Source organism: Scatophagus argus, chromosome 20 (genome assembly GCF_020382885.2).
Source record: "Scatophagus argus isolate fScaArg1 chromosome 20, fScaArg1.pri, whole genome shotgun sequence".
Taxonomy (NCBI): Eukaryota; Metazoa; Chordata; class Actinopteri; family Scatophagidae; genus Scatophagus; species Scatophagus argus.
The window spans coordinates 3,568,659-3,587,723 of NC_058512.1; the positions used below are offsets into that span (position 1 = coordinate 3,568,659).

General features: G+C 39.4%; 1 long non-coding RNA gene across 1 annotated transcript; it reads right to left on the bottom strand.

Annotated features, from left to right (window-relative positions):
* Window positions 1–518: 518 nt before the first annotated feature.
* On the bottom strand, window positions 519–1,860 carry LOC124051900. The gene is made up of 3 exons (XR_006841888.1): window positions 1,645–1,860; window positions 1,265–1,466; window positions 519–1,066 (listed from the first exon to the last, which is right to left on the bottom strand). It is a non-coding gene; the product is annotated as an uncharacterized LOC124051900 (long non-coding RNA).
* Window positions 1,861–19,065: the final 17,205 nt, after the last annotated feature.

Consider the following 19,065-nt stretch of genomic DNA (forward strand, 5'->3'; position numbering starts at 1 on the left):
TTTGAATAACATAAACTTCTGTTAAAGCAATTCAGCAATTTGGCGCCAATATTCCTTTCCCTTGTTGTGCTTACTTTAATACTTTTTTTTGCTTAACATTGGTTTTACTTGTTTTTTTGAAGTCCTAGCAGACTCCACTCTCACATGCATAAATATTACATTTTTTTTTTCCTTTTCCTCTGACCTGGTTAAAACCCATTACCATACATAGAAGAGGAGTGAAGCAGCAGCCCTTTGCAGCAACTGAAACACACGCACATTTGATAAAGAGGACAAAGTCCAGACGTGACCCTCATCAATACACCAGAAAAAGAGGTATTTCATGTTTTACATGTCATATGAACAAATATAAATTCTACCTTGTTTGCTTAACGTTTGTTCACTGACAAAAACATGGGCAATTTGTTATTCTACAGATTTATGTTTGTGGTCAGTTAAGTTCCAGATGGGTCAAACTCTCCACTGCTCTATTAATAGAACATCAAATAGACTAATTTAGGATCTAAGAGAAGTATGCCACCAATCACAAATATAGCATAAATAGTGAATATACAGGAGTAATGTGTCATTTTCTGAGGCAGACGTGCGAAGCACAAGCTACACAATTAAAGTGTTATCATCAGGTTTATAGGTGCTAAAGATGGCTGCGAGTCTCAAAAAGAGCATTAGTATTAAATGTGCAATGCAGTTTGATGGGTTAGATTGCTGCAAGAAATAAGTGAAACGCCCCTGCTGAACTGATCAGAACCTGCTGTGTGGTGAAGGCTCAGCCAGCTCAGATCATGAACACAGATCACCGTGAATCCAGCACGCATGATTTATAACACAGCCAGAGCGAGAATTTGCCAGCAAATGAATGAAAGTTAAGAGGACGCAATATAGAAACACTTTATACAAGGTGAAGGTGATTTATGCGCTAATTGAAAAGAAAATGCTGTGCTGAGGAGTTTTTCTTGCACAGACAGAGAGGTCTTTTCATTCGGAGCACAGCAGGTTGACATGAACGAGAGGACTTATCTTCACAGCAGTCCAGGAAGCGTTGCATGATTGACAGCTGGTGATGTTCCTAAAGTGCAGATGATGAAGTAGGGTGGTTGATATAATATTATTCCATTAAAATTTAACCAGTGTAGATGGGAATAAACATCCATGTATTTTCTGAATCACTCGGCCTGTTCAGGGGGCACGTGGAGGGGAAAGAAAGATTTCTTTGTAAAGATACACAGCTGAATGAATGTGAAAAGACTGGCATGAAAACACTCACCGACAGCTTTGTAAACGTCATGTGAAATCAGAATTTTCTGTCACAGTTTCCATCAGACATCAGCGGTGTTGGAAAGTAACGGAAAGGTGGAAAGGATCTGCACTCCCAAAAGTCAGATTTGGTGCTTGTTACCCAATGAGCACCAAAGGGCATCTGAATGCTTCTGATGCCAGAATCAGATTCTGGATTCATATGCAGCTACCTGTTAAAGAGTAATAAAGTTAAAGAGCATTTGATCTGTGGTTAAAAAAACATTTGAGCATTCAAAGTTGAGGTGATGCAGGAGTGAATTAATTTTAAAAGGTCAGTAACTGATTACACTGACCACTTCTCCACAGTCCAGCCAGCAGGTGGGCCCAACCTCTTGCTCACCCTCGCACCTTTTACTTTCTTCCTTTCTTCTCAGCTCTCTGAGCTCTTTCGTTTCTCACAATCTGCCAGACTGCAGCTCACTCAGATGCTACCCCCTGTGTGCTCTGCTATAGAGCTGTATTTATATGATGGCTTCTGATCTCATGATGAAATGAATCCTAAATGTCTCCACTCTGCGGATGCCTGGGATGATTCTCCTTTTCAGTATCTCTCTTGGGTTTGGGATTCCTTTGCATTGGTGGGTTGATGATAATAGCCTACAGCTGTGCATCATCAGAGTGTAATCATTACCTCTGAAATCTGTGCTGAAACAGATGCCCTACCTGACAAGTCTTGACAAGGCTTGCCTAATTTCAGCGACATATTGTCACTGTCAGCTCTGGATGTGTTCTGAGCTGCTGTTTTACAGGCTGGCGAATGCTGAATTATGTAAGGGATTTTTTTTTTCTCCTTTGTATTTCATGAACAAAGGTGAAACAAAGCTATTGAATAAATAAAATGATTTGAAACACAGGGGAAAAAAAACAAAGGCTCATGAAAAAGTGCAACAACATTCATCTTTCAACATGAGTTAAAGACTATTAGCGGAGGGAGTGTGTGTTTACGCTAGCTACTAATTACTAATACAAGCAGTGACAGAAGTCACAGTCACTTATTCAGCACTTGAAAAATGTAATCAATTAGGCCAACTGACTAAACATTACTCACTTTAAAAGTAATTATATCACTAATTACTCAACAGCAAAAGTAATTAGCCTGATATTCATTACATTATTTTTGTTACGCAGCCCTGCTTCATTAGAGGTGCCACTACCTCCACAGCACCGAGAAAAAAACGAAAACCAGACGTGATGTCAACAAGCAGTCAGTCTAAATCCCGGTGATATGTACCAACCCTGAACAACAGGCTTAACAGCACCAGTGACTGCATGCAGCAGAACTCCAGAAGCTTTTTTAGGTTTGTACGCCATCCAAAAATGACCAAAATATATGACAGCTGGAAAGAAAGTAATGACAGGTGCACCAGACTTTCATGATCATGTGATTAACGTAGTGAAATAAACACAGTTTGAGTATCACTGGAAGGATTTATGAACCTGTAAGTTTAGGTTAGTAAAATATCATAGTTACTCAAACTATGAAAATAAGAATGTTAGTGGCGTGACTTTACTTTACTTTGATAGTATAATTCCACATGTTACTGCAGTAAATAAGAGTTCTCTTTCTACCACTATCACTCAGCCACTGTTTAAAGTAATAAAATAATATATCCATTATGCCCAGTTACATACCGTTTGAAGTTTGATTTGATTTGATCAGATTTGTGACCTGATGTGTTGAATTCTCAAAGTGCTTCTTCTTATTATAATACCTTATACCATCTTATACTAAATTTTGGTTCAGGGGATGTGTTTTTTTTGTTTGTTTGTTTGTTTTTTTTCTTCATTTATTCATTTAGTTTTATTTATACTTTATTCCTCTCACCGAATGGCTCAACAAATGAGAGCTGTGTGGAGACTCAGATGTCTGAAACCAGGCTACTTTGACTGAAACTTTGGACGCTCACTGAGACATGCAGTAAAGGAAACAGGTGTTCGTGCTAAATTTGCTATAATTGAAAAGACAGTATACATATTGGTAGACAATGCAGCACATATGCTGAAGCCTTTGTTTTCATATTATTACTAAAATGTGGTTATGGGAGCATATAGAACATTGTGTTTCCATGTCCCTGCTACTTAACTATTTGGACGGGATGACTGCAGAGAACTTAATGTGACCAAAGAGGGGGGAAAAAAAAAAAAAAAGAAATTGGGTCCAGTCTCCATTATCTAAATTAGGCTAAATTAACATTACCACTTAAAGCAAAGTGAATTATGTGTTAGGTAAAGATGCAACAGCAGAAACCATCACTAAACGTGAAGAATATTTGTGAAAATACCGCTAACATCCTGCATTAAAATAATAAGGCACTTATATGGTAGATGATAGGACGCATTTAACAAAGGGTGAACTTTAAACATGTTAGTGCCCCAGGTTAGACATTTTTTCTACCAAATTTTCACAAATTAATTAAACACATTAAAGGCCAAAAAGTATACCAATACCAATTTAAGTGACATTTACTTTAGGACACGGGAAGTGGGATGCAAACATGTCATTCTTATTTAAATTGCCATGGCGAGCCTTCTCCTTTAGCTTTATTGGAGTACACCTATTCATTCAAATCGTGTACCATAAAGCGTCAAATAAAATACACCTTCAGATATACAAGTATACTCCCTCATCTGTCCGAACGAGCTCATTCCTGCAGTGCATGCACCTCGCAGGATCAGAGGAGGTCGAGTCAAGGTTAACATTTGTCTTACATATTGATCAAAATGTGTCACTGGGAAATGAGAGGTCAGGAGGGGGCAAACTAAATCAAAGGCAAATACTAACACAGTGATGAAAGTTGGAGAGCGTGTCCCTCCATCCGCTCCCCCCAAAGCCCTTTTGAGGGAGTGGTTAGCCGCCGTAAATTACGTTAAAATTTGTGAGGTGACATGAGCTCTGAGACCAATTAGGTTCAAGGCCGCAGGGCATCACTGAATATACCACTGCACCTCTCAAGAGCATGTTTCAGGTCAGATAAAAACAACATACAAACAGGCACTTTCACACAAACACACACACACACAAGAAAACAGAGTTGTATGACCCCACCTAAGATACATTATGCATGATTTGTAATGAGGTGGGCTGATTCACTCGGAGCCTGTTTTTCACCTGTATGCGGCCATTACTTTTTTTCTGCAGAGGGTCATGCATTATTTTACAAAGAAGCCATATTATTAATTCAGCCATAGCAATACTTCACAGCTTGTGATATTGATCACAGGATATGAGGTCCAGGTGCTTGTTGAAGCACATAACACTGGGGTGAAACACTTGAACAGATTTCTCCAGTTGAAGTGCTGTATCACATTACACTGTGTGTTGTGGGAATGAACACAAAGATGATAACAAATACATGACTTGTATAGATGACTTTGGTTCCTTCCTCTGCACTTGCTGTTTTCAAAGATGCAAAAAGCCCCTAAAAAAAGGTTTACTGATGAACTTAGAAACGGATACATGAACGTTTTCAGTAAATTAAATTATATAAAATTTGAATGATAAAAATACAAAACATCAAATGTGTATTCATCCACTAAAACTACAAACAAAACCCTACTTGGTAGAAAATGAAAGTGTTTGTGACTTGTTTTTAAAGATTTACATCTTGAGGAGGAGCCACTGGGCCTGGGGCTGAGTGCCTCAGTCAGGGTAGGGAACTCGAGTATCGAGAGACAGACAAACACATTGTTGGTTTGAGTCTCCTTTTTTATGGGTTTTGTTGGCAATTAGAAAAAAATAGAGTAACAGCAGACTTGTCCTTGATCATACTCTTTATAGTGATTTGAGTGGATGCACTTGAAAAGGTTTTTGATTCTAGGATACGGCACTTCTCTCCCTGATTTCTTACTCCCTGGCGATCCCTTTCTCCCTCTTTGACTCCTCCCATGATTAAAGAGAGGGATACATGGATGAGATGTAAGGACGGAGAAGTCATTGTGGCACTGGTTTCTCAGCTGGGATATCATTGGTCAGTTGAGCTACTAAATGGCTAAATGTCCCAAATTTTTACATTTTCAAATAAGCTTGAAGAGTTGTAATTTGTCACCACAAGCTGCAGACATTCAGCAATGAGCCTTTTAGGTAGGTGTGTTATTTCATTAAAATTCATGCACATAAAAATTGCCCTTGACTTTCACTGGTTCCATTTTATTCTTTTACAATCCCATCAGATTGGCTGCAGCATCCTATTACTAAACAGAATTCAGCCCATCACGAGCCAGCCGATACCTTTTTACATGATAAATGAAGCTTGTATGGCACAATGTTACACTATACTGGCTACAGATACAGATTTAACTGCATTTATCACTCACAGTAAAGAACTTGTAACAACAAATAAACTCCATACAAGCAGCTCACAACGTTCCAACGCATCAAAGAGTGTGACATTTCCAGCACACAGACTCAAACTAAACTCTGAGAAAGACAAAGGAAGTTCATATCATTCAGAACAATAAGACTTTTAGAAAATAGACCATCAGTGACTCACCACATCGCGGACGAACAAACTGAGAGGGATTATCATGACGCACCACAGGCTTGTGTGAGTGTTGGACAGGTGGCTTAGACATGTCAACCTTCATAATTGTCTCAAGGACCGCTGTGATCCATGGAGTCCCAGTGTGTTAATAACTTTGACCTTTTTCTTAGGTTTCCTCCCATGTGACATCATCCACGTAGTGTGAGGCTCAGCTGCTGAATATGATCACGGGCTCACCAGCAGGAAGTAGGTGCAGGGGGAGATCCTCCAAATGAACAACTATAGGTTCTTTTATATGATATAGAAACTGCATCAAAATGTCACTTTGGACTTGGGTGAAATCACAGTATCAGAGACGTTTTCGGCCTGCAAATCCTGTTAGCAAACCCAAAAGAATGGAAGTGTTTGTTTTATTGCCAGTAAGTCCTACGGCTTCTTTTTCATAAGACAACAAAAAAGAAAAATTTGACATGAACCTTCATGATTTGCTTTCCCTTCTGCAGCCACAGCTGTGACAGCACCCGCTGCATTTTTCCCCACTTCCAGCCTGAGCTGCAAACAGGACTCACATTACCAGCAAAGGGAATAATCATTTCTGCAAGTGACATTACTCACTTGAATTAAGCAAGAGGAGCCCTGGAGTGACGACTGTAGGCAGTGTTTTCAGTTGTGAGGTGCACATTCGGTTTTAGACTCTGAAGAGCAAATCAGGCTAACATACTGTGAGCATTTCAAAATCAACAATGAAAAATCGATTTTGCGTCATCGAACAATTACGATTGGACCAACACATAAATTTCCATTTTAAAAAGACTGCAGGTGGTGTTATTATTCAACGTGAAACACAAATAATGCTTAACCAACACATCTGAAATATGTTTCATATGTGGAAAGATGGCTTGTGTATGCAAGTAAACTACAGAGTAAGAAAATCTTTATACATTGCTGACATTAAGCACTTTTTTTCCCTGTAAATTATTATAATGTTTGTATATGTTGAAGTATCCTGGTGTAACATTGAGTTGAAAAGCACGAAAGGCTGTTTTCTGCCACATTTGTACTTTAAAGTTACAATGAAATATTTAGAGCTCAGTACTAAATATTGTACTGAATGAAGGGGATTGGCTGTAAATGTGCTTCATAACTGAATTATTATGTATCACAGCCCAACAATAGTCTGCATTAAGCCTGTTCATCTTCACGCTGAGTGAAGCCTTATTAACCAGTATCTTTCATCAGTCTTTTCTTTCATGAGGACTGTTTGGTTAAAGATGAATCCCACCATTAGCTATTTGTAAGAACTCATGAATATTTACTCTGTTGGGCATCAAATCAGACAATAGAATTTCCACTTTACTCTAAACAGTATAATTACCACACTTTTAAAGAATTTTCATGAGCGTCATTAATATATCCTTACATTAGAGAGTGTCTGGTGTTCCTTTTGCATTACTATTAATTAAGAGGCCAAACACTTTTATAATGCATTCTGTTTATCATTATTAAGCATGTGGTGACTCAACATATAGTGTTTCTGTGTACTAATACTATATAGGCCTACTGGTCCTCATCCATGTGCTGTATAAATACAACTATTTATTTACAGTAAGTGTGTGTGTGTGTGTGTGTGTGTGTGTGTGTGTGTATTCCAAAGTCTTTATTCACTCGCAGACAGCAATTCTTAGCAAATGTCATTAGATGTGAGTAGAACTCATCAATCTGTGAAGGTAAGACAGCTGCCCTGGAGCAGTGGATTACAGCCAAATGAGTCAGTCTGTGGTGGAAAACTGTACCAAGTAACTCTACCCACTACCCAACTACCACTTTGTTCACGGCTCCGTTGCCAGCTGCGAATGAGTCATCTGGTATTGATGCCTGTGTACCCCCAGCTGAAGCATTGTGGACAGCCACTGGACTGAGATCCTCACATGAATCAGTCACAGTGTGAGCAGCTATATTTGAAACGCCTTCATCCATATTTGTCTGTCTATGAACCAGCCCAGTGCCCCGAGGAATTATGTCCATATCGGTCCATTTCACACTTACAGTTTTCTTCCAAATGCAGCGTGTTGTGCAAGGGGGAACGTTCAGTGTGTGGAAGTCAGGGTGTAGCTTGTCTCACTTTGATGCAGGAGGCTGAGCCAACTTTAATCACAGGTTTTAGCTGCCCAACCTCTACTATATTGTCATCTTATAGGTACCCTTTTGTTAGTGCTATGGAGCAATGTTTTCAAGAGCGGGTCCCCTTTTTTGCTTGTTTATGAGCACACAGGTGATGTGATACACATTCCTGCCAAATGCTTTTGGATTATTCAGTGTATTCTTGTATTACTCAGTCTATCTACACTGTGATGAGGTTTATGAGGAAGAACATGTATTCTACTTACTTTTTAGACCTTAAAAGAAACACAGAATGGGTCATACTGAATTTTTTTGTGATGGGGCTTTGCAGAATCATTCAATGCTCAGCGTTAACATCCGTCCAGCAATACGGTTGTGTAAACAGCACATAGTCTGTATATAGTACCTGGTTTTGCAGTGTCCTGGGCAACATGATCCTGCTACTTAGTTGACTGATTTGGGTTTAGGCTTGAAATTCTTACACCATTTTATCAAACCATGCATATCTGCTTCAGCTCCCAAGGTGCTGCATGGCAGGAGGTGAGGAACAAAAGCAGCGTACCAGCTTTTATACCTACTCAAGTAAGGAAATGTGACAGCTGATGAATGCAATCACTCCCTGAGCAAAATGAGAGGAATATATATAATTGTAATCATGAACATAATGCCTGACCTCACCGGGTCTTTGGGAAAAGGACCGCCTTCCTAGAAACATAATAGGCTACCAAGTAACTCCACTTGAAATAGGGCTTCGAATAACCCAAGCTTCGGTTTAGATTCAGCACCATGTCTGGGGGAGAAAATAGAGCACCGGCATGGAACCCAAGGGGTCTTCAGAGTGTGGATTGATTGCTTTTAACATACCACATCTTGCTTTAACCACTTCGCAATGTTAGGGAAAGTCAAGGGCTTTTAACATGTCCATTAGATGTAGGATATACACCTAAAATTTACGGATGGTATCCATGGATTCAGATGGTACAGAGCTGTTTAAAACACAACAGCTCCTTTTTGTAGCAGTGCATATTGAAAAATTCTGATGCAATGAAATTGTTTCTGTGGGTTTCTCAGTGTTACAATTAATTTTTTGCATTATAGAGAAGGATGTGTTTGCTTTCCCTGCTGTTTTATTTAATAAGATGTTTTCTGTTATCTATAACAAGCTACCAAATACAACTGTATTTCATTGAAAAAGTATCACTGTTGTTATTTTATCTTCTTTTCAACTTACTACAAAATAAGTGTCTTAATGAATGTCGAGTGGTTTCTGTATATTCTTTTATTTATTCTTTATATTTCTTTATATGACAGACAGAATTTCTTTAGCAACAGAGAAGTGAAATTGTGTAGTTTGAACCATACTTTAAGGAGCATTACACTGATCTTACACATCAGTTCGCTCTACATGATAAGTATTATATTTGTACAGTTTCTTCTGCTTTGTAAAGTTTTGCAAAAAAATTCTGGTAACGATCATTAGGGGTTAACAGTAAGGCCACCTCACAAACTGAGGGCATTAAGCTTGACAGACACAAGTATTTACTGTGCATAGTAAGCCTCATGAAACGTTGTTGAGTTGCATCATGGGACATTTAGGATCAGTGTTTTCGTAGCTCAACTCTGCAGATTAATGTCAAGTTGGCGCTTCCTCTGCTGCGCAGTTCTGACCCTAATGTTTGGGAACTTATCTTTTGCAAGTCTCCAATTATTATTCTGAAATGTGAAACTGCTGGAGTATTTCTTTAAGTTGTTGTTATTAGTTAGTTGTGCACTTTGACTTGAGTTTTTCCATTTTATGCTTCTCTGTACTCCACTACATTTAAGAGTTTTGTTTTACTTGCTTTAAGAAAACTTCACCTGAATTCTAAACAGAGATGGTTTTATAAGATTGGGTTTTTTTCACAGATTTATCTGCCCAAAAGTATAAAAAGTAAAATTCCTCCAGCTTGTCCTACAAAAGTAAAAACCTACTTTGATATCAGATACAATGATCTATGAGATATAGCACACAAAGTGGTGTTTGCGGAAACTTTTACTTTTGAAACTTTAAGTACACACTGCTGATAATGTGTTTGCACTTTTGCTTAAGTCATATTTTTAATGTCAAATTTAGAATTGAAAGGGAGCATTTTCGTTGTATTCTGACTTTAAAAAGATCTGTTTTTTCCAGTACTGATATATGCTAATAAAAATAGAACCAAATAACCAAATTTTTATGTGTAACTACTATTTTAACAACTGACCTTGCATGCTTTTTAAGACAGAGCTTGAATTGTTCATCACCTCTAGGGACCCAATTGGAAGAGGATGGAGAAAACAAGGTAGAGAGACAGGAGGAGATGGAAGAAGGTGAGAGGTGGGAAGACAGAAGATGTGCAGTGAGAAAAAGAAATCAAGAGCAAGAAATACTGATGTCATTATTACCCTAACTGACAGATGTCATTACATCCTCTTATAGTCCTGCCCCACTGGGTCAAGGACTGTGGTTCAATCATAGCATCAAGCATATATCTCCCCTTGTTCATTGTCTAGGTCCTCATTCTCATCCATCCATCCCGATTACACCTCTAATGGTTCCTCTTCACAGCAGCCACCAACTGTAATGGAATTATGCTTGAATGAACAGCCATGTCTCTCCACTCCTTCCTTTTTCTCTCTTTCTGTCTATTTTCTTCCTTAACACACACACACACACACTTCTTCCACTTTTCATTTAAAGAAAGCTGTTTGCACATTAAATACTCCGGTGCATTCAACACCAGTGGGACACATGAGAGAGAAAAAAGAAGAAAGAAAGCATTACTGTCAAATTTTCTGATTCAAAGTGCTTATTTTATAAGCCTTAGAGTGAGGAGGAAAGAGAACAAACACTGTGGAGGCTCTTCACATAAATTCACTATGTGAGACACTCTATTCAGTAAGAAAGATAGTTCATCCTCTCCAGCTTTTGCCCTGCGTTTCCACAAGAAAATGCTTTTATAATCGCTCACATTTAGCATTATTCTTGGATTTCACCCGTTGTGCGTCTGTCTCTGTCTCCCCAAGTCTGTATTGTGACTCTGTACTGTAGCCCCTCGCTCTCTCTCCTCAGGGAAAATCATCCTTCCATCGTCCAACCAAGCCAGCCTTATCAGTGACAGGGGAGAGATGAATAAGGGATCAAAAGAACCTCCCCCCCCCCTCTCTTTTTTCACACTGTCAGGTTGTATTTACTTTGGGTCCCCGTGGCTCAGCACAATGCCGCACACACCAATTACACATGACAGGCTTTTTCATTTCTGGGACCTGGGGTGGTGCACTTGTGTCGTTATTGAAACCAAACCATTTCAACCACACGTTTTGAAGGGCAAACCAAGATCATACCTATGGGCTTGAGGGTACATACTCCCATTCTGAAGTCTAGTCTTGTTGTTTTTACAGCAACCTGATTGAATTGAGTTTATAGTTTGGCCCTAGTTTTCATAGTCTGCTTCACAGCTGGTCCTTCCTCACTCACTGTCCCTCAGAGCATATTTTTACAGCACACTAAGGCCAAAATGTTTGAACATGAAATGATATAAATGACAGAAAAGTATAACTAAGCTACTGTTACCTCATGTGAGACCAGTTATCATCTTGAACCACAAATGGACAGCTTGTTTGGCAGTGCGATCCATCCATGGATTCTCTGCTGGTTCAAACAAACCCTGCTGCAAAAAAAGTCCCCAAATCCCACAAATCATTTGAAAGAAAACAATAGCTAACAGCAACAGGGAAGCCAATGTAATGACCCATATCTCATTCTTTTGAGGGATAAAACATGCCTCTTTTCATTCTTTTGTAAAATCCGTACCGTCATTGAAGCATCACCACATGTCTCAGCATTGCACATCTGATGAATTAAGATCTGCCATTAAAAGGATCAAGCTTAATAACTAATCTTTGATAAAACAGGTAATTTGCTAAACTAAAGCAGGCCAAGATTCCAAGTGTGCTTGAGTGTTTACCCAGCCCCAATTACAATGTACTAAAACCTTGGCTCTGGTGCTGAGGACTGGCAATAACCCATCACTTAATGAGTAAGGCCTACTGCTACTCCTGCCAGGCAATAATCTTCTCTTGGCATAACCAAATCAAGCACAGAAATGTTCTTATCAGGAAGGAACAGCAGACCCCCTCTCCCCCCTCCCCAAACGCCCAACGGACCTCCGACTTAATTGATTTTCACCATCCCAAGGCTGCTCATTCCGTGCGTCAGACTATTTTATTTACTGGACTGCTTGTTTGGGTGCTAGATTGTTTTCTTGCCTGTGTGATTTGATGATGTGATTCAGGCCTTTATGGTGGCGGCGTGCAGAAAATAGCCTAGACGTGGGTGGGTGTTTTTTCTTTCTTCCTTTCTTATTTTTGTTGTATTCACTTACATATAAAGCAGGTCATGGAACTTTGGTTCAAGCATGTTTTAGCACCATTAATTCAGTGGGTAGATTCCTTACAAGCCAACCTTCCCACATCATTCTGCTGAAAAGTGAAATCCAATCAACGTTCAGGTTGGCATTTTTTGTTTTGTCCCCGGAAAATAATTCAGACAGATTCTACGCTGCACGGTTCAACTGAAGGAATGCGAAAGGGCTTTTAAAAAATTTTGTGTACTTTTTTATAAGGGAAACTTGATGATTCAATTGTGGGACACTGTAAACAACAGAAAATATGTGTTTGCTGGTCATGTAAGCATTTTATTCAGATGCAGCAGACCATGTGATTGCTCGTCATTAGCTCGAACAAAACAAATGACAACATATTGCATATTTTCAGCTTGAGGATGGAGTCAGGTGGTAGGTCTGTCCTTTTACAATGATACACTAGTCATACACTGACAGAATCACTTTCACTGCTTCTGCTGCACTCATGACTAATCTCTCAACAGAGTGACAAGGGATGTACTCTTGTACCATTCGGTATAGATACGAATTAGTTGGGAATAACGAGGCAGCTCTGTTGCTATGTATAAGCATGCTTACACAGATGGAAGAACAAGACAAATCATAGGGAACATTCAGGCAATCAAATAAAACATCACTCAAAATAACTTTCCAGTAATTTTCTGTGACTGCAATTTTCCCAATATTTCAGTCATTGTCTAGAAAATAATTATTATTCATTTCTTGCTATGCTTTTTCAGTTGTGACTGATGAAAGTACGGAAGGATTCTATGGTCCTAAATCATAGTCTGCCATAACCTTCAGTAAAGGAGGAGTCCCCGTCCAAAACTGAGCCCTTTGTAATGAGCACTTCCCTTACACTGTGGTGCTTGTCACAGCAAACTCCTGCTGTTGGCCATTGGACTGTCAGCTCCTCACTGAAGAAGCCAACAGCACAAACGCAAAGAATCTTTTAGCGTTGGATGATTTCTGTGCTCCCTTCAGTGTCATTACAGTGATTAAAAGACCCTTTTCTTACACAAGATAATTATGTCTTTTTATGCCCTGTTATAAAGAGTAATGCATTTACTTTCATTCAGCAAGTTAGCTGAATTCAAATGACATTAATTTGCTCTGAGGCTTCACAACAGTGTAAATGTATCTTGATATGTCATTTGGTCAAACTGCAGCTGACCAGTCACTTGAGCATGTTCTTCTTCTCTTAGAGAATAGTTACGCAGCATAGAAGTGACTAAGCTAAAATGTTCAAATGTCTTCCATGGCTCATTTGCTTGATTTAAAGTTAAGCAGGTGTAGAAGTTTGTTAATTGTTGTTTCATTACTCTGCAGTAAAAGTCTTCTCAGTGGGTTCAGCTACTTGGCTGCCCAAGAACATTTGTTTCCTGGAGGTTGTTTATTTTTTTTTAATGTTTTTTAATTTCACTTCCCTGGTTGTCAGATTGACAGTATATTATAGCAATTTGGCTGTGCAACAGCCTTGTCAGCAGCAGACCATCAGCTCCTCCACTCCTCTGCCTTCCTTTCCCACTGTGGAACCAAGCATATAAAAGTGAGAGAAGAATGTAAAATATGTTGGTATTTTTTGTACCTCAAGTAAATTTTCATACACATGGACTAAAGTTTTCTGTCTATGGCACTGATTATCCATAGCGTCAAGGTAACAGGCAATTTTTGAGCAAGAAAGGCTATTTTTCGCTACCTGCCACACACCAAACAGTTAGTGGTGAGCTGTTGGAGTATTTAGGAGCTAAAGAGACAGATACTTCTTTCAGGAGTTGGTGGTGACCAAAACAGAGCTGAAAGTAGAGTGTATATGAACATCATTCCAAATGAACGCTAACGTTTGTCTGAATCTAATGTTTGCTAACAAGTTCATATCAGCTTTTTAAGATGATAACATGTTAACATTGTGTTAACCGCTTGTTTCTGTTCAAGTTGCCAAAAAATTTACTTATTGTAAGTATATCAAGAAAAGCGTGTGAGGTGCCGTCCTGTTGTGACCGTCAACAAACCATTTAACAACCTGGGACTCAACAAACAACTATTTCTGTCCATAATTGCTCACCCCAACTTGCTGCTACAAATATCAAACTTCTTTAACTCCTTTGGTACACAGTAGAGAAGGCCAGACTGATCAAGCAAAAGCAATCGCTGTGGATATTGTGGTTTTCTGAGTACAGCTGTCAACTGATCTTCTTGGGCTTGCGTCTGTGACAGGAGAGATCCCATTTTGTCTTCATTTGCTATCATGAAGGGGAGAAAAATCACAGCATTTGCAAGTCAAAAAGCAAAATATAGATGATACAAGACAGCAACGTGCTCATTCTGTCCCTCTGAGAAAGCATTTAACAAGGGGACAGAGCTGTTTGTAAGTTTACCTCGAGTGAAAAACGAGTGCTGTGAATGACAGTTTATGAGAGGCCCTCCCATCTGCTCTTTATACTTGAAGTGCATTTTTTATCTTCCCTGAGCACTGTAATCACCTTTGTATTTAGAATGGAATTCTTTTAGTCCTTTTCATGATCTCCTCTAATTTGGTCCAATCAGTCGATTACATGTTTTCAATAGCCTGAAATCACCACTTGTGTAAATTGCTTGCTATAAATCCAGCAAAACCCACTGAAAACAAGATGGTGCATCTCAAGAGTTTTATCCTCAGATTACAGTGAAATAAATATTATGATGCATGCAGGTACTGTAATTTCATCGGCAGCAATCACATCTTATTCCAGTTTTTCTGAACAATTTCTCTGTAGCTGAAGGTTTCTTACAGACATGTTTTCTTCAGCACTGACTGATCATTCTTGTTAAGAATACACATACAGCATGGAAAATATTACTCACTTCAACACTTCGTTGCTGTTATTCAGTTTGCAGTACAGTAGTTTGAGTAGGTTGAGTAATATAACAATAATAATACCTGACTACCAAACAGATCCTGGTTTTTGCAATGGTGACTCTGTGTGCCTGAACAGCTGGTAAGTAGGTCTGCAGTCCCACAGGGAACAGTCCTGTCTCCTTTCATGTTTGCACTGTATACTGCAGACTTCAAATGCAACCAGGAGTCACCGTGTCTTCTGCAGAAAGCCTCAGATGACTTTGCAGTGGCGTCTCAGCCAAGCAGGACTCCGGGTACAGGAATCTAGTGGACAGCTGATGTAAATTCATTTGGTTCTCTTTGTGCTGTGTCACTTCACTCTCAGGACTGAAAATCATCTCATTCCAATGCAGTATTGTGCTAAAATGGTGACAAAACTTCATAAATAAGATTCACGTACATGATGATAAACTGTCCATTTTTGTAAAAGAGTTAAAGATGGAAAATCTGTGTCCCTGTGCATGAATTCTAAAGACGAAATGACATCAGTATGGGAAAAAATTGAACATTTTTGTCCATGTCCACTAATACTGTGGATTATATTTCATATTTGATTAACTGTCGTGATACTATGTTGCTCATTGCATAAAGCGTTCTGTAAAAAAAACGGATAACAAGCTCTCAGTTAGTTAGGGGCAGTAAACTTGTTAGCTTGTTCACTGAAAGTAGGCCTACAATGACTTCACACTGTTTATACAAAAGGAGTATTTGTACCATTGATTCCTGCCTAATAGCTGTGTGAAAACAATGCACTTTACACACTTCAAAACATGATGAAGTGCAGAAGCATAATGTTTAAAATAGAAGCACTAAATCAGTGTCATTACATCAAACAGCATGAAATGATACCAGCTTCAGAAACAAAGGCTGGTGTTCTACTTATTTTGTACAGAGTCATGGTGTGTTTATTGGTTTGGTCATTGCAACAAAAATCCACAGTTGTAGGGTATTAAAGGGCCATGACAATATTAACCCAAACCAAGACGTCAAATTGGGTGTCTGCCTAGAGCTGGCATGTAGCCAGTGTTGAATTTGTGTATCTTCAGTGTGCTTTCACATGTTCATTCATAGGAGACAAAATTTGTTATGGAGGATATTTTCTTTAGGGACCTCTTTCATACAATTTTAAAAGCATATAACTATAACCAAGAACTTTGACTGAACGTGGTCTAACCCTAACCCTAACCCTAACCCTAAATGTTCCTACTGCTGGGCTCACTTTAATTTTGTGTTGTAGAGTGTAATTATTGAACTTTTGAGAAACCAGAAACTTTTGAGTTTCTGGAACAGCCTCAGCCTTGAGTGATTATTGTCTACCTGTGGTTCATGCCCATCCTGAGGTATTGCATTTCCCTTTTTCTTCCCGGTGTTTTTCCAACCAAATGGTTTAGTTCCACACACACGACCTTCAATGCCATACGGAAAGTAAATTGAAAGTGAACATTTTTCAGATATGTTCAATATGACCACATTGTTGATTAAAAAACACAAGATCTTGGCAGCATTATGTTTCAGTTCCCCAAACATAAGGTATTGAGCTCTTGCAAATTAGGACAAACAGTCGCTACACATTTCGAAAGTGGTCACTAACCAAGCGATCACAGGGTTTAACTTCAAACAAATTTCAACAGTGTGTTTTGCCAAGTATCAATTATTCAAACTGTTTATATTTGCTGGCATCATTGTTAGATGAAGATTGGTGTTAGAAGGCCAAATATATTAGGGAAGCTGTTGCTTTTTGGAGAGCAGATCCTTTAACCTTTTGCCTGCTTCCAAACTCAGTAATTTACAGTATTTGAACACTGATTGATTTTTTTTTCTTTCTTCACTTGCCGCGGAGATGAAAGAGTTGGAGTCTCTTTCATCCATGGCCACTCAACCTACACATCCTTCTCACGAGATCCCTTTTACCCTCTTCCATAGCCAGGAATGGATTCGGTGGGTTGACATGGCATTCTGGCCTATCTGTCATCAGCTCCAATAGCTGCAATACTTCAAGCAGCATGACTGTGATATTACAATTATTATAAATCATTTTCATTCTTCTCTTTGGTCCCATCTCTTTGGTTTCACCTGAAAGTGCACCGACACAGGCTGAGTGAGGTAGCAGAATTTCATCTTTCGTCTTTGGTATTTTCACACACATTACTGTGCAGCGCCACATGAGAGACTGCCTCACACACACTCCAAGTGATCCTTTTCCATTGCTCTGGGGTCATGCGGTGCAGCCTCATAAAATTCTGTGATGATAAACTTTCAAATGCAGATCACATGCCGTAGAGGAAAATTATTTACACACTGCATTCTTCCTGCATGATTTTAAAGGCTGATTATGACAGAGAGGGGAAGGCAGGCCATTGAATATGGTGTCAAGACCCTTTTCCCACAAAGAGTAAAGTGTATTTGGTCCACAGTTGCAAAGAATGTGTGCATTTGCATGTGTGTGGAATATGTAACTGTACAAACCTTTAACTTCAGATGTAATTAACATCAACAAAAATAGCCCACAGTGAATGGTGCAAGTATAAGAAAGAAGAAAAAAAGAGACCAGTGCATGAGGCATTCCATAATAATCAAGTATGATAGTTTAAAATTCCAACCAGGAAGGGAAGAACAGCCAAACATGTGGTTTGTGGCTGCTCTGATTTACCAGAAATCAAATAAGTCATGTTGAGGAAGGGCTACAGTACAGGTAAAGAAACGCCTCAGTAGGGGGTAAAGAATCTTAATGGAATTACGAGACATTACAAAAACAGGTCTTTTTGGATCACCTCCTGCCTGCTTAATTCCCAATCGTCTAGAGAGGCACAGATTGGACTTAAATCACTGTGGGAGTTCAGCCCTACATTTAAGACGAAATAAAGCAATTCTAATCTGAAGACATTAAAGACCTTACATTTCTTGAGAGGGCAATAGACTCACATACTCTGCTAGTTATTGATAGGAAAGCCCGTTTGCAGTACAATGAGTTGAAAACAAAGAGAGCTTCAGGAAGCAAGAAGAAATGTGAGGGTGTTGATTACAGAGGAAGATGAGGTTGCAGGTAAACAGTGCACAGACCACTTGATTTCTCCTGCTTGCATGTTTTATTAAGCCTCATATACTTGCGCTTTTATGACGCATGTGTTCCCAGTCCTCCTGCTGCTTCCATAGCTCCAAAAGAAAGGGTTCATAGAGCAGCATGTACTTGCAGAGGTGGCCGGGAGCTTTGCCCAAGGGATGCCTGCGGATAATTACTAACCATTCAACAAACACAGCTCTTCGACTCACAGAGACATCCTGATGGCGAGCCAATAGGCAAACAGAGCTCTAACGAGACACAGACGACAAAATATGACGCACATGAATCATAGGACAGAGGCTACGGGGCTGGGAACATGGATCGAAGATGCAATGACAACAAAGGAACACCTGACTCACTGAAGAGGATGGAACCTGAGAAGGGGAAGACAACAGCAGAGCTCACAATAGGATTCATCCCAGGGCTTAAGTCTAAACTCCCCCCCACTTTAGCAAATGTCATCTCTATCTGCGACCAGACTCGGTGTACTCTCCGGACCCTCAGCTCTCAAGAATGTGTGCTTGCAAGTGCGTGTGCAATATTCGATGAAAAAACTTTGGCCCACAGGGCTGATATTCTGACTGGAAAAAGGGAGAGGGCAGAGTGGAGAGAAGTCTGCAAAGAATCCAATGTATCAGTAACCTCAATCATGTCCCACACCTATATGGCTCACCTCGGGCTAAGTTAGAGAATTACCGTGCAGCCGGGGAGAGATGCAACACTGCCTTTGACTTTGCACTTCAGAGGTGTGAGCGCTTTGCCCCTTCCTCTAGAGATTCTTGAGAAAGCCCATCATTATACATTAAT